General features: G+C 37.2%; 1 non-coding gene and 1 pseudogene across 1 annotated transcript; one reads left to right on the forward strand and one right to left on the reverse strand.

Moving 5' to 3' along the window:
- Positions 1 to 1,535: 1,535 nt before the first annotated feature.
- On the forward strand, positions 1,536 to 1,635 carry LOC127124285 (uncharacterized; annotated as a pseudogene).
- A 10,013-nt stretch (positions 1,636 to 11,648) lies between these two features.
- On the reverse strand, positions 11,649 to 11,755 carry LOC127124482 (small nucleolar RNA R71). Its single transcript, XR_007803967.1, has one exon. It is a non-coding gene; the product is annotated as a small nucleolar RNA R71 (small nucleolar RNA).
- Positions 11,756 to 12,947: the final 1,192 nt, after the last annotated feature.

Genomic DNA, 12,947 nt, shown 5'->3' on the forward strand with positions numbered 1-12,947 from the left:
CAGTTGCTAAGAATGGTTTTCCTAGTATAATAGGTGTCGTATCATCTTCTCTAATGTCCATAATTGTGAAGTCAGTGGGAATGTAAAACTGACCTATGCGTACGAGAACGTTTTCAAGGATTCCTACAGGATATTTGATGGAACGATCTGCTAATTGCACAGACATTTTGGTCGGTCTTAATTCTCCCATTTCCAGTTTCTTACATATGGATAAAGGCATAACGCTAATTCCGGCTCCTAAATCGCATAAGGCTTTGTCGATGACAAATTTTCCTATGTGACAGGGTATAGAGAAACTACCCGGATCCTTGAGTTTAGGGGGCATGTTTTGGATTATAGCGCTACATTCGGCAGGGAGTGTAACGGTTTCGCTATCCTCAAGTTTCCTTTTATTAGAAAGAATTTCTTTTAAGAATTTAGCATATGAAGGCATCTGCGTAATAGCTTCGGTAAACGGAATTGTAACGTTTAATTGTTTAAGGAGATCAACAAATTTTCTAAATTGGCCTACATCTTTGGTTTTAACAAGCCTTTGAGGGTAAGGTATAGGTGGTTTGTAAGGTGGTGGAGGTACATAAGGTTCCTTCTTTTCTAGGGTTTCCTTATTACTCTCTTCCTTTTCCTTAGGTTCACTTTCCTCAGTAGATTTCTTAGGGTTTTGGTTTTCTATCCTTGGGTCAGACGGTCCTTCCACTTCCGTTCCACTTCTTAATATAATTGCATGAGCTTGGCTTCTCGGATTGGGTTGGGGCTGTCCAGGGAATGTACCAGTTGGTGCAGCAGTAGGTGCTTGTTGTTGAGCTACTTGAGATATTTGCGTTTCCAGCATTTTGTTATGGGTAGCCAGGGCATCTACTTTGCTTGCTAGTTGTTTAAGTTGTTCGCCAGTGTGTATGTTCTGGTTTAAGAAATCTTTATTGGTTTGTTGTTGGGAAGCTATAAAGTTTTCCATCATGATTTCCAAGTTGGATTTTCTAGGGGTATTATTGTTAGGATTCGGTTTCTGATATCCCGGAGGTATAGATGGGGCTTGATTTGGAGACTGTCCAGGTGCGTATAAAGCATTATTACTCTTATATGAGAAGTTTGGATGGTTCTTCCAATTTGGGTTATAGGTATTCGAATAGGGGCTTCCTTGAGCATAGTTTACTTGCTCTGTTTGGATTCCAGTCAAGAGTTGACATTCCGCAGGAGTGTGGCCTTGGATTCCACAGACCTCGCAATTCTGAGTTACAGCAACCACGGCGGCTGGAGGTGATACGTTTAAACTTTCAATTTTCTGGACCAAAGCATCCACTTTTGCATTGACGTGATCAAGGTTACTTATCTCGTACATGCCAGTTTTCGGTTGAGGTTTTTCCACCGTTGTTCGTTCGGTTCCCCACTGATAGTGGTTTTGGGCCATGCTCTCGATAAGCTGGTAAGCATCAGCGTAAGGTTTGTTCATTAGTGCACCACCTGCAGCGGCGTCTATTGTTAACCTTGTATTGTATAAGAGACCATTATAAAATGTGTGAATTACTAACCAGTCTTCCAAACCATGGTGTGGGCAAAGTCTCATCATGTCTTTGTATCTTTCCCATGCTTCGAAAAGAGACTCGTTGTCTTTCTGTTTAAATCCGTTTATCTGGGCTCTTAACATAGCTGTTTTGCTTGGTGGAAAATATCGGGCAAGAAAAACTTTCTTCAACTCGTTCCATGTGGTGACTGAGTTGGAAGGAAGAGATTGAAGCCATCTTCTAGCGCTATCTCTTAATGAGAAAGGAAAAAGACGAAGTCGAATTGCCTCTGAAGTGACACCATTAGCTTTAACAGTATCAGCGTATTGGACAAATACGGATAAATGAAGGTTTGGATCTTCGGTAAGATTTCCAGAGAATTGGTTCTGTTGCACAGCCTGCAACAACGAAGGTTTAAGTTCAAAGTTGTTTGCTTCGATTGCGGGCGGAGCAATACTTGAATACGGTTCATCTTGCGATGGAGCGGCGTAATCTCTAAGAGCACGAGCTGGTTCTGCCATCTCGGTTAAAGAAGGAAAATCTTTGAGATCAGGAAGGTCTATAGGAGGGAGATTGTTTTCAGCACGATATTCCCGAATTCGTCGTAAGACTCGGAGATATAGTTCGATATCGTTGATTCGTAAATAGAGCGGTTCGCCTTGAGAGCGAGTGCGTGGCATACAAATCAACGAAAGAAAGAAAATAGAAGGAAAAGAAACCTTAGTCTCTACAGCGTAACGGAAGAGTTACGATATCGATTGAATAAAAATCCCCGGCAACGGCGCCAAAAACTTGATCGCGACTTTATGAGTCGAATTTGGGATACAAACTGCAAGTGCACAGTTCTATCGCGTAGTTTTAAAAGATATCGATCCCACAGGGACTTATGAATCGATATACCGTTATCTAAGGTTACTACGTAAATCTAAGGTGAAAATGTTTGATTGTTTGGGAAAAAACTAAGAGCTAAACTAATATCTAGATTAAATATTAATAAAACGGATATCGGTATGTAGTTCGTCAAAACTAGGGAATCAAGTCTTTGTCAGCTTCTTGGTTTTAAAATGAATCGTTTCGGTTAACTTTATTGGTTAAAGGTTCTATCTCAAACTCTCGCTCTGTTGAATAAACCATGATTTTATATTAATGTTGCTGTCACTTATAATTAAGTCAAAAACCATATTTTGAAAGCAATAAAGTTGCAGAAACTCTTTTTAAGAAAATACTGACCGTTTTAAACACCCTTATCTCAAACTCTCGCTCTGTTGACTTAGGTTATATAATTAAATCCAAATGCTTAACTCTCGTCCTCACATTCAATCTTTAAAAATACTTTTTGGAAAAGGTCAGAATTTAATTAACTCTAAAACTTGCTCTCGCCCTGATCTAGAATTAATGCCTAACTTACACTGTCCAGTTAAAATCTCAAACTCTCGCTCTATTGATTTTAACTTCTTTATGTCTTTTACTTTTGTAAGAAATCTTGTTATTAAACCTGTAAGTTGAGACCGTAAAAAGATTGATTTTGATTTTAAGTTTAGATAGACCGACTCAGTCTTGATCCCTTATTCTGCTTACTTTACATACCGATACCTAGGCAAATTAGCCAGACATGCTAAACAAATAAGAATTTATATCATGCATAAACAGACTCATTCCAGGCAGATAATATAGATAAATAATAAAACAAAATATTAAATAATGATTAAAGAACCTGAATGCGTAATACAATAGTCTTGAACACTCCACCACAAGCCGGTAGGATTTGTTCTTGGATTCTTCAATTAAACAGTAAATTAAATCAAGGAATTAAAACTGGAATATAACGTAAGGTTAAATCCAGTATAAAGTTGCACAATAGTTTCCGGTGTAGAAACTATTATGCGAAAAATATCTAGAAGCTGAAACGGGAAAGATAAATTTTGCAAGGGAAAAAGAATGTAAAGCTTGCAAAAGAATTAAATAAAATAAACAATGTTAAGTGCTGGAAAGGAAAAAATAAGCAAAAGGTGTGACAAGAAAATTTGGCAGAGCTTCGGCAATATGAGCGTGGAAAAACCGGGGCTTTGAAACTTCCCAATTAGCTGCTATTTATACAGTTGCTGGTGTAACTGCTTTTCAAGGGTTTCCGTGTGCGTGGTCTCGTTCCGAGGGTTAAGCGTGCGTGGAAATAGCTTTCAACGTGGTCAGTTGAGTTCCTTGCGCCAAAAATATAGAGGACTGGTGTGACGTTCGTCACACCATGTGTGACGCTCGTCACAGGAGTGCTTTTAGTGTGACGCTCGTCACAACCCTTGTGACGCCCGTCACAGGCATAACGTGCACTTTCTTTGGGCTGGGCTTGGTCTTTGTTATTTGTTTCCTTTTTATTCCTTTTTACACCTCCTTTTCTTCCCTTTTTCACTTTTGCTTCAAAATGGATACCTGACATACATAGCAAGGAAATACTGCATAATATCTGATAAAATGAGATATACTAAAGTAAATGATAATATAATCTAATTGAATTAAGTCTTAAAATGTGATATAATTTCGTGTTATCAATCTCAATGCATGTAATCACACAAACACATGGATTACTATGAATTAAAATAAATGAATTAAATGGACATGTTAAATCGCAATGCTAATTCAAATGGAAGTGGATCATGAACCACTAAATGATGATTAAACATAAGATCATGGCAAATAATATGGACACACACAAGGCATATATCACTTAAATTGAAATGGCATTTTCAATTTATTCAAGATAACCACAATCCAATTAAATGGAATTAACCCAAGGTTCAAGAATCATCTAAACATGGCATACATGAATCAAGTTAGAAAGAGGAAATTAACATGGATTACCAAACCAAATAACATTATAATCCTACCTAAACATGCTCATGGTAATTGAAACAAACATGTAAAATAATAGACCAATATAAAAAATAAAAGGCTAATTATGCAAAGTGATTAAAAATGATCAATTAAACATAATCATGTTAATTTCTAAAGGAGAAATAATCAACAATTAACATGCCTTTTTATTTCCAATAACATGGTAAAAACAATTAAAATCCAAGTGATAAAAGAATTAAAAAAATATGAAGAAAATATAAAGATACACTAAACACAAGTGGAATGGGTCAAGGGGTGTGAAACTAGAATTATGGGTGCAGGAACGCAAAATGGCGCATGTGCCTAGGGTGAAAGCCCATGGATTCAGTCTTGGGAACCAGGGGGTGCAAAGTAATGGATTTTGGTGATGTTTAGTAAAATGTTGGGCCCATGTTCATGGAATCCCAGAATCCAAACATAGCAAAGGAAATTCGGGCATGTGGGAAATTAAGTTCAAAATTGAATTTGAGTGTCCAACAACACGCGCAACCCAAATCAGTTGAGCTAAAGACTCAGTCCAAAAGGCCTCTGTGGGCCACCGTGTCGGAGGTCGCCTCCGGCGGAGGTGGCAAGCCAAAACTGGAAATAACACTACCATCAGTCTCGTATGTTCATGCCATATCCAAATCCATCATCAATTTTACCTAATTCAACCTCTAAAGCCCTAACCATAGGGGAAATTATGAAGAAACCTAATTGTTTATGGATAAATTAAATGAGAGATACGAGGAGTCAAGTTGTAGGACCTTAGGGATTTTATAACTATGTTTAAGTCTCACATGATGGTATCAAGAATGAAGTAAAATGCAAAGGATTTAAGTTCTTACCTTACTGGAGAAGACAAAAGTGACGACATCGATGAAACTGAAATCATAGGTAATGATTCTTGCTTTAACTCTTTCTCACTTATGAATTCCATTGCTTCTTATCCTTATACTCTTCTTGATAAATTCATGTGAGTAAATGGTAAGGATTGAGTCTTGAATCCGAGAGTTCTTGAGATTATGCTCTGAGTTGAATTCAGGTTGATCTTCGAGGGAGATGACAATGATGAATGCAGATGTGTGAGCTTTAAGATTGATTTTAAAAGTTGATTTTTGAGAGAGATGAAAAGTGAGTGGTTGAATCAATGATTGCTCAGAGTGTTAAGTTCTGATCATAAAGTGAATGATGTAATGTGATCCTTTTTATCAGTCAACTAGAGTGATTTTGAGGTTGAAGATGATGGGCTAAAAAAGTAATTGAAGGTGATAAATTTATGGGGCGGGAGATTCTGAAAAATGATTGGGACTGATTTTGAGGTGACATCTAAAAAATGGTTGGGGGTTTTTCATGGAAAAAATGATCCAGGGACTTTAGAGTATGTTAACTTTGGGATTCGTAAGGAGTTAGTTAGGATTAGTTGCAACTGGAAAATGTGGAATTCGAGGGCAAGCTCGTTAGATCTCTATTATGAGTTTGTTGATCTTAATACATTATATCTGCCAAGGTTAGCTAGGTTAGTTTCCTGAGGTGTGTAGCGGTAAATTCATGACCATCAAGCTATGGATAAGCTTAACGTCAATAAAACCAGAGTCGCCACCGCGCTTTTATTGTTTCCAAAGGAAAAAGGAAAAGTATGAACAAAACCCAAAGATAAGAAGTTTTCAAATCAAAACTAATAAAATGTCAGAGATTATAGGTAAGGGGGTTGGTTACACAGAGGGAAGGTGTTAGCATCCAAAGTGTCCTAGGTTCTCCTAGGAAGCCCTTTTTATGTGTGTATGTGTTTTTGGTATAAAAGATGTTTGAGAAAAATAGAGTGTGGGGATGAGAGAAGAATTAATTGATTATATTTTTGTGTTTAACAAGACCTTCGGACTTGTGCCTACGTACCAACATAAAAATGAGGGATCAAAACCTTGTAGTTCGTGGTAATAATTTCAAAGTGAGTGAGTTGCTTTTAACAAAAGGTTAATAAGAAAGGCACAAGAGGCCAAAAGTTTGAATGAAGTTGTTAGTTATTTTTGTGTTTTAAAATTTTAAGTCAATATGCTTAGATTTATTTACAAGTTTGATTTAAGAAAAAGGAATTTGAAAATTCAATGGCATAAGACCAAAGTTTCTACTTGAAATAAGGTCTAAGTTTGAAATCACAAGCAAAGAAAGTTTTTGAAAAGAGAAAGAGATTTGAAATTTAAGAAGTGGGAGGAGATGAAAAGACTAATCCTAAGAATAAAATTAAAAGTTGAGAGTGGAAAAGATCTGCCAATGGGATGCAATCTAACAGACAAGAATGTCATATAGAAAACCCACTTTCCCTTTGGACTTTGAACCAAGCAATAATCAATCAGACAAATAGCAATATCAGACATTATGAAGATCAAAGAATCAAATAAAGATAGACACATCCAAGCAAGAAAATCCCATAACTAGCAGTCTTCTTTGTCTTCTCACGTATCAGATGAAATACTCCTTGATCAACTCAGAACAAAGCATCAGACACAAGATTAAAATAACAATTAGCACCAAGACAAAGTAGCAGATGAATTCAAACAAAGTCTAAGGCTTGCATCAGATGAAGGCTTAGTTCACAATCGCTTGGTCTCAAAATGTTGGCATTGGCCAAGTCCTTTTTGCACAGGGAATGCTGCCTAGTTCTAAGTCCAAAAGTTCAGATCAAGATCAACAGTCAACCAAACATTTTTTAGGGTTTTTGTTATTTATTAAGTATTTTAAGGTCCTAAGACCAAAAACACAATCAAAATACACAATCAAAATATATATACAATCATAATATATGGCTCAAATGAGCAAAGTGAAAATGGCATAAACATAAACAAGTTAAATGAAATGTAAATGGCAATGAATGATAAATGACTAGAAATTAAATTGCATAAAGTAAATGACTTCAAAGTAAAGCAATATTAATAAGAGTTAGTCAAATGTTAGTCAAAGTTAATTGAATGTTAGTAGTGTTTTGCTTTTTAATTGATTAAGTCATTCTTTGGAGAACACTCAACCATCTATTCACAAGCATGAATCCTTGAACCAAGACATCTTCCATAGGAAGGAAGAAATGCCAAGTTTCCACACAATACCATGAAAGATAGGAGACTTACAATCTCACTTACTAGAATGATATACCTTTAGGATCAAATTTAGCTCTATGTTAAGCAATCGTAATTGGACTTATGTAGAAGTCACAACTATCTGAGGCCGGGCAATAAAAATTTAGGTGTTAATGCATGCTAGAGATTTGGTATGATGAACCAAACTCCTAAAACATACCACACACTAAAAGAAAAGATCAAAAGGGGTGGACCATCTCATCCATACTTGTATTGGTTCATCTGACACAAGGTCATTGATGAATCAATTAGCCTTAGGATATTTGAGATTTCATTGGTCAATGAAAGGAAAGGGAAAGAATAGGGATGAAGATGAAGGGGGAGGGGGATGAGAGAAATACAAGTTGGTCATGGGAGGAAATTTATCAAATTAAAATCATTCATTCATTTTGGGAGATGAAATGTACATTTCATCAATCCCCTAAATCCAATTATTTTAATCCAACAAAAGTCAAATCAACCTTGACCCAAGCCCAAACAAATAGTCAAACATCACAAAACCATAAAAATGGCTCAACATAATTTTCACACAATTAATCAATTAAAAATCAAATTAAAAATGCATTAATATTCAATTTAATTTTGTCAAAACCTAAAACCTCTTCAAAACACCAAACAAATTGCCAAGAGATTTATCCTAGGTCGAACAAGGTCAAAGGACCCTAGACAAAAAATTTCATTATTTTTGAAAAGTCATAAGTATTCTTAAACAATTAAAAATATGCATAAAACATTTAATTCATGAGAAATATCAAAATTAATCCAAAAAATAATTTTAATTCATAAAATGAAAGAAAAAAATATTTAATTTGATTAAAGTCCCATATTTTTTGGATTAAAAATGAAATTATTATGAATTAAACAAAATAAAACAAATAAACATAAAATCGGAAATTAAAAGGAAATTCAAAAAAACGAAGGCCATCAGATCTCCCTCATTAATTGAGGCGGCATATATGATGGCCAATCGTGTATTTCACACCATACACCTCAGTCAACGCGTCATAGGGATGGTAATCACAAGGAGCAACGATGATTAGAACATTTGAACAAGATCTGATAGTCATGAGGCGTGCCAACACACCACCGGAGCTAGGGCTCCAATCTTCTTCTCCGGTGGACCTCACTGGACTGGTCTACCACCAACCACCATGAAAATGAAAAACAAGGACATGGATTTAAAGAAAAAATGCTCAGGAGCTCAAATCTGGCCTCACATTTCTCCAATTCCAAGTATATAAAAAGATACTGGGATTTGAATTTTGAGGATCATAAACTGAGTTGCTTCGATTTGACCTCAAAGCAACTCAATCTTCTTGCCTACATTGGTAGGACTTCAGCCAACCAAAAATCACAAAGAATAGTGAAGAATTGAGGGAGAATTGAAGAGATGAAAATTCTGAAAAAATTACCTTTGAGGGAGCTTCAACCTTGCTTGATCTTGATCCTAAGTGTGCTTGGCTTGGTTTCAGAAGCTTGCAGGAAGTGATTAAGATCAGAAAATGGCTTGGACTCTTGGAGTTTCAATCTCAAAACAGAAAGAGATTTAAAGCTGGATTTTCATTCTCTTGATTTTCGGGACTCATGGAGGATCATATATGTGTAAGATGATGTAATATGAAGCATCCCTTGAAATATTTGATCAAATGTTGAAGAAACTTGTTGAGGAAGTCACACAAGATACCCAGATGAATTAGGGTTTCCAAGGCAAACAAGCTTCAAACTCTTGATGATTTCTTGATCAAAATGATATGTGAAGACCATGAGGATCCATATATGATGTCTAGAGTCAATGTAAACTAACTCTTGATTGGTCTCCTTGCATCGAGGATCTTAAACCCTAAATATGAGCTTGATGGAGCATGAGTGAACTCACACACTACCTGCAAAATCAATAAACTATACATGGACATATTTTTGGTATTTGGTTAGTAACTAATGAAAAACAAAGTATGATACGATCAAATGTGCTTGGTGACCTCTCCCAATGCAAACCCAATGAATGAGGGGTAAGGAGGCTGCCAAGGTGTGATCCCAATGCCAATGCATATGAAGAGATAGCATGAGTGATCTTAGGGTCAAAATTAGGGTCTTACAACTGCCCCTATTTAAAGACTCAATAGAATGGACTTAAATAAAAATATCTAGAAACAAATTTTGGTCCTTAAGAGACCTCATATATGATATGAATGTTAAAACTAATCTCTATGGGGAAGATGCTGCCACTAAGGAAAAGAATCCGACGAGACTGAAAGTCCACAAGAGCAAATTGCATTCCATAAGGAAAACTCATTGGGGAGACATAGACTCTAGGGGATTGATAACGTGAAAATACATCGTATATTTGCCTTGATTTACACTAAAAAATCGTACCACTTTCATTTATATTCCGATTATTCCGCAAGTGTTCGAGTTATTTTTGCAGATATTTCAATTCCCATGCTTAAATGAGCAAAGTATAGAGAAGGGAGGAAAAGAAGAAGAAACAGAAGAGAAAACAACAGAAAAGCAGAGAATACAAATTATGTGCATGTGACGACCGTCACAAAGGCTGTCACGGCCGTCACGCCCAGCTTGTCACGAACGTCACAGGCCCATCACGAACGTCACGAGGCCAAAATCAGCGCATTGAATATGTCAACAGAAGTGATCCACCAGGCCCTTATTTCTCGTTCCTCAGCCACTTTCCTGTGGATTTCTCACTCAACCAAGTCACCCTTATTTCTCTCAACTTCCAAGACCAAAGTGGGAATATAAAAGGATGGAAGTTGGAAACCTACGAGGACGCTTAATTTTTCTCTCTGAAGCCAGCTTTCAAGACTTTCTCTGCATTCTATTTTTCCACATCAATTCTGTTTTTCTTTTGTTTTTCTTCAGCAACATTATTTTCTTTTACCATTCAGAGCTTTGATTTTCCCTTTCCCTTCCCGTTTTTCATTTAGCTAAAGTAGTAGTTTCCTACATTAGAGAACTACTGCAATTTATTTAATTTAGTTTAAGAAACTATTTCGAGGAAGCAGAATCCTACCGACCTGTGGAGGACTGCTCAAGTACTTTAAGATTCGGCATATTCTATTAATCTAATTTCCAGGTTTTTATTCAATTACAATTGTTATTGCTTATTTATTATTATATACATGTTTGTCGTATTGTTGAACTGTTTATGCTCGTCTGTGTTTGCGTTATTTAACATGTCCGGCTAAACCACTGGTATCGGTATGTAAACCATTTAATTAGACGGGATTTAACATGTTCGGCTAAACCACTGATATCCTCCTATTAATATTTTCTTAAGACTTAACTTCCCTTAGATTTAATTTTCTTCAACCAAACTTCTGAAAATCATTCCCTTAGGTAAACATAGCAACGTCAGTAGCATTAGTTTGACCATCGCTCCCTGTGGGTTCGATATCTTTTAGAACTAAAACGACTAGACTGTGCACTTGCAGTCAAGTACCCGATATACTATATTCTATATTCAGTCACGAGACGTATCAAGTTTTTGGCGCCGTTTTCGGGGACCTGACTTAGTCAAATAGTGTGATTCTTTCGTTGCACAGTATAGACTAAGGCAAAAACTAAACTCCTTTCCCTTATTTCCCCCGATTATATGCCAAGTACTCACTCACAAGGCGACAACTTAGCACCACCAATCGCAGAATTAGAGTGTTTCTTATATATAAGATGCCAAATACTAGAGTACCAACGAAGGTACAATATTCCCGATATCTTCTTTCATACTGCTGAACCAGTTGAAAAACCAACCATGGCTACAGTGGAACCACAAAATCGTCCTCTTAAGTTCTACGCTACCCCGTCCCAACAAGAACCTCACAATAGCATTGTTGCCCCTGCTATCAATCGAAATGATTTCGAGCTAAAACCCTCATTATTATCAGTCGTTCAAAAACATCAATTTGCTGGAAATCCTACGGACGACCCTAATGGGTATTTGACTAAGTTTGTGTAGTACACAGACACTGTGAAGGCGAATGGTGTATCTCAAGATGCGATAAGACAACGCCTCTTTCCTTTCTCTCTAAGAGACAGAGCTTGGCCTTGGTTGCAATCCTTGCCATCCAACTCAGTTACAACATGGGAAGAACTAAAGAACGTTTTCTTATCCCGATATTTTCCGCCAAGCAAAACTGCTATGCTGAGAGCTCAAATCAATGGATTTCGACAAAAGGATGTAGAATCTCTCTACGATGTGTGGGAGAGATACAAAGACATGATGAGGATATATCCACTTCACGGTCTCGAAGACTAGGTGATCATTCACACATTTTACAATGAGCTTCTATATAACACAAGACTGACAGTAGACGCTGCCGCGGGCGGTGCACTTATGGACAAGCCATACAACAAAGCCTATCAACTCATTGAAAACATGGCCCAAAACCACTGCCAATGGGGAGGTGAAAGAAATCCAATAGAAAAGTTTCAAACAAAAAGTGGAATGTACGAAATCAGTAGCCTTGACCACGTCCATGCAAAGGTAGATGCCCTTGTTCAAAAGTTAGACAACTTGACCATACCACCCGCAGCCACCGTGGCTGCCGTGACTCCCAACTGTGAGTTATGTGGAACTCCTGAACACACTGCACCAGAATGTCAGATATTGGCAGGAGTCCCAACCGATCAAGTGAATTACACACAAGGAAACCCTTATTCGAATACATCCAACCCAGGTTGGAAAAATCATCCCAACTTTTCGTATAAGATAACAACGCCCTGTATGCACTTGGCCAAGCACCCGTTGTTCCGCCTGGATATCAAAAGCCAGCTAATAATGCTCCTAACATGCATAGGAAGTCCAACCTTGAACTAATGATGGAAAACTTCATAGCTAGCCAAGCTCAAACAAACAAAGACTTCTTTCACCAAAACATACATACTAGTGAGCAACTTAAACAATTAGCGAGCAAAGTAGACGCCTTAGCCACCCACAACAAAATGCTTGAAACACAGATTTCACAAGTGGCTCAACAACAAGCATCTACTGCTGCTCCCGCTGGCACATTTCCTGGACAGCCGCAACCTAATCCAAAAGGACATGCAAATGCCGTTATATTGAGGAGTGGAAAAGAACTAGACGGACCCGTAGATCCAAGACTCCAAAATCCTGCCATGTACCAAAAACCAAACAAAACAACAACTGAGAAGGTAAGTGAACCGAAGGAGAAGGAAGATAATACCCGAGAGGCTGAAGAGAAAGAAAAACCTTATGTGCCTTCACCACCTTATAAACCACCCATTCGTTATCCTCAAAGACTCGCAAATTCTAAAACTGCATGGCAATTTAGGAAATTTGTTGAACTTCTGAAGCAACTAAACATTACAATTCCCTTTACAGAAGCCATCACACAAATGCCCTCTTATGCCAAATTTCTTAAAGAGATCTTATCCAATAAGAAAAATATCGAGGATAATGAAACAGTTGCACTTACCG

The sequence above is a fragment of the Lathyrus oleraceus genome, chromosome 2 (genome assembly GCF_024323335.1).
Source record: "Lathyrus oleraceus cultivar Zhongwan6 chromosome 2, CAAS_Psat_ZW6_1.0, whole genome shotgun sequence".
NCBI classification, from domain to species: Eukaryota; Viridiplantae; Streptophyta; class Magnoliopsida; order Fabales; family Fabaceae; genus Lathyrus; species Lathyrus oleraceus.